Here is a 3,475-nt window from a genome sequence, read left to right as displayed (position 1 = left end):
GATAAATAAAAATATTGTAGTAGTTGTTTTCTTGTTGGCATATAAATGCATGGAAATTGTTTTGTGCTTATATTTAAATGTACCTATAGTTTGTGTTTAATCCATTTATCTGACTCATGCAATTATCAGAAAAAGACTCAAACATTTTTTAATTTGACAAAGTGTCACTGGCATGATGTAATTTGTAAAATTTACATAATCTAATTGGAATTTAATTGATAGGTACAATCTCCAGTGATTGTCAAGTATGAAAAAGAATGTGGCATCAGAATTGGATGAAGATTTCTCAACAACTTATGTTATATAGATGACACAAATTTGCTTGCAAAAAGTGACTTAAGATTTGAAAAGTTGGTGTAGAAGATCAAAGACTATAGTTTTCAATACATATTATATCTCAATATTAAGAAAATAAAAATCCTTACCACTAGACCAATAGACAACAGCTTGTTATATGGAACAAAGAGTAAAACTGAAAGTAATTTAACTTTATTTGATTCATAATTTTGATAGCAGTCAAGAATCAAAAAGATTTCAGTGCTTAGCAAATTTACTGTCAAAAATTTCTTTAAATGATAGGATATAAGTTTAAATATTTAGTGTAATCTAAGCCATCACATTTTCATTTGTTCTTATGCATCTATAAGTAGGACAATGACTAAAGATGATAGAACAATTGATATCTTTTCATTGTGTTAGAGAAGAGTTCTGAATATTTAAAAAAAAATCCAAAACAGAAACCCACCAAAGCTGTCAAGAACAAAAAAAAATCTGCCTTAGTTAATAATGAAACCAGAATGTTCATTAGATGCAAGGATGGTGAAATTTTGTCTCATATTCTTTGGATACATTGTTAGGAAAGGTCAGTGCTTGGGAAAAGGCATCTTACTGGGAAAATTGTTGTTCTGTACCTTTGAGTCAGAATGGACCCATAGTGGGTTTTCAGAAGCAGTTAATCACATGAAAAGAGAGTGCCCATTCTTCTCTACTGGAGGAGCTGATAGACTAAAATCCTATCACTTTGGGTTGTCAGCAAGCATAATTAAAAGAGAAGAAGATCTTCAATTAGATGAATTAACACAATAGATGTAATGATGGGCTCAAGTAAGTTGGAGATTGTGACGATGATAAAGGATAGAGAAAGAGTCCCACTTGTTGTTCCTAAGGTCCCTGTGGGAAGTAGTTGACTCTGTGATACCTAACAGCAACCTAAATTAAGCAGAAATGGAAAGAAAAACCAGCACCTCCGCCTCATTTTTATTGTTTTGTGTGTGTGTGTGTGTGTGTGTGTGTGTGTGTGTGTAAGGTTACTTTAGTGTATATAAGTAGAAAAAGGGAAAATGCTTGGTAAGGCTTGATGGAATTTGTTACTTCAGTTATGATCATGTCATCAACACTTCAAATAACAATGACAACTTTTAGTTCCATGTAATTCAGAAGCATGTGTGAGTCTGTTTGTCTAAACCATTTTGTGTATGTGATTTTATTATTTTGAAGGCAACACTCTTTGGCTAGTAAAAAACAAAAATTATAAGTTCATAAACCACAACATACTAATATGAGACTTTCTGGTTTTACTTTCCTCTGTCCTCCTATTTTTTAAGTAATTGTACAGATGCATTGCAAACTTAAGTTATTATGACCTATTAGAAACAATAAAGTTATTTTAATGGATGAACCAGCAAAAATTTAAAGGTTGTGTAATAACATACCAGCATGAAAGCATGTATTAAAGCCATTTCATTAACTATACAGTAAAATATATATTAATGAAAATGAGAAAAGAAAACCAAAACACAGGTATATATGTCAGAAACACAGCACAAATCAGTAACAACCCATCCATATAAAAATCCACTGATGTTTCTCTCAGTGGCTTACAGAGTAAAAAGGCATTCTAAGAATTAATTTAATCAATGCTATATTTTTATATTCCTCATGTGTTTATAAAATTGCTACAATTTTTAGGGTCGGTGTATTTTTGGTTGTACTTTTCTAAAATGTAAAAATAAAAGTGTTTAAAGCTGTACTGTTAAAATAAGAACTGCATTCTCAAGAGAAAAATATTTGCATCAAAAATTCCAAAATTATAATCATAATACCCTATAATATATTGCTTTTAAACTGTTCTCTCCCTCATCTGTTTCAATGCATTATACATTATTTATCCAGTTTTTCTCATTCTTACCCCAACCCTGATGTGAGTCCCATTCTACAGCAGTGGCACTATGCACTGCTTATCCTTTCGTGACTGAGATATTTCACTCAGCATAATGTTCTCGAGGGTCACCCCTTTTTAAAAATATTGCATGAATTCCTTGTTTTTCAATGCAGGTAGTATTCCATTGTGTGACTACACCACAGCTTCTCTAGCCATTCATTTGTTGATGGGCACTTAGGTTGCTTCAAACTCCTTGCTATTGTGAACAAAGTCACAATAAACATGGGTGTGCATATATCTACTTGGATGTCATTTATGGTCTCTTTAGGGTATATTTCCCGTAGTGGAATTACTGGGTCAAATGGTATCTCTATTTGCAACTTTTTGAGAACGTGCCACACTGCTTTCCACAGTGGTTGCACTATTTACACTTCCACCAACAGTAAATAAGAGTTCAAGTCTCTCCGCAACCTTGCCAGCATTTGTTGCTTGCTGGTGGGTGTGGGGGTGACGGGGGTGCGGGGCGGGGGGGAGATTGTATACCAATGAAGGAATTTTTATTTTACTTTTCAAAGAGGGAACTGGGGGTAGGGGAATGGGCAGGGAGAAAAGTGCACCAATGAATGAATGGAAATTTTTTTAAAAATCTATGTAAATGTTTATGAAAATAATAATAATAAAACAAAACAAAACAAAAAACACTCCAGGATGAGGCCACCTGGAGTCCTTTTATGAAAAACCTCCTCTTGGGCTTGTCAAGAAGATGAAATTAAGCCAGAAGACTGTATTCCAGTTGTACCAGGCAATAAACATGCCAGGGAATTTCTGGCTCATGGACACCACTGGGGAAAGAAGACAGTTATGCAGTGTTGGCATTGTAAACCATATGGTCACCGAACAGGCGACAAAGAATACCTTTCTTTATCAAAGGCAACCAAAAATAAGAACAGTTTAGAATAGCACATGAAGATTCCATGTATGATATCATACAAGAGAATAAAAGACATGAAAAAGATGTAAGAATACACAATTGAAACAGTTACGGGAAGATTCCACTTCAGATGAAGAAACCAGCAGCTCCAGCTCCTCAGAGTGTAAAGAGAAGCACAGGAAAAGGAAGAAGAAAGAAAAGCATAAGAAAAGATAAAAGAGAAGAAAAAACAGAAGCACAGGTCTTCAAAATCAAAAGAGAGTTCAGACTCTGACAAGTACTTGTTCAACATTCTCTTCTCAAAAAGGCAACACTTTGGCCAAAGAACAGAGGACAAAGCAGCTGGAGAGGATGTGGGAGGGACATGGCAGCTGTTGATTCTC

The 3,475-nt window shown here is 34.3% G+C and overlaps 1 pseudogene; it reads left to right on the top strand.

The window, feature by feature from the left end:
• The window catches only part of LOC102849310, a 55,745-nt pseudogene that overhangs the window by 9,367 nt on the left and 42,903 nt on the right, over positions 1 to 3,475 (top strand).

The sequence above is a fragment of the Elephantulus edwardii genome, unplaced genomic scaffold (assembly GCF_000299155.1).
Source record: "Elephantulus edwardii isolate Elephantulus edwardi_28Jun2011 unplaced genomic scaffold, EleEdw1.0 scaffold00034, whole genome shotgun sequence".
In the NCBI taxonomy this organism is placed as follows: domain Eukaryota; kingdom Metazoa; phylum Chordata; class Mammalia; order Macroscelidea; family Macroscelididae; genus Elephantulus; species Elephantulus edwardii.
This window is presented reverse-complemented; position numbering and strand designations above follow the sequence as displayed.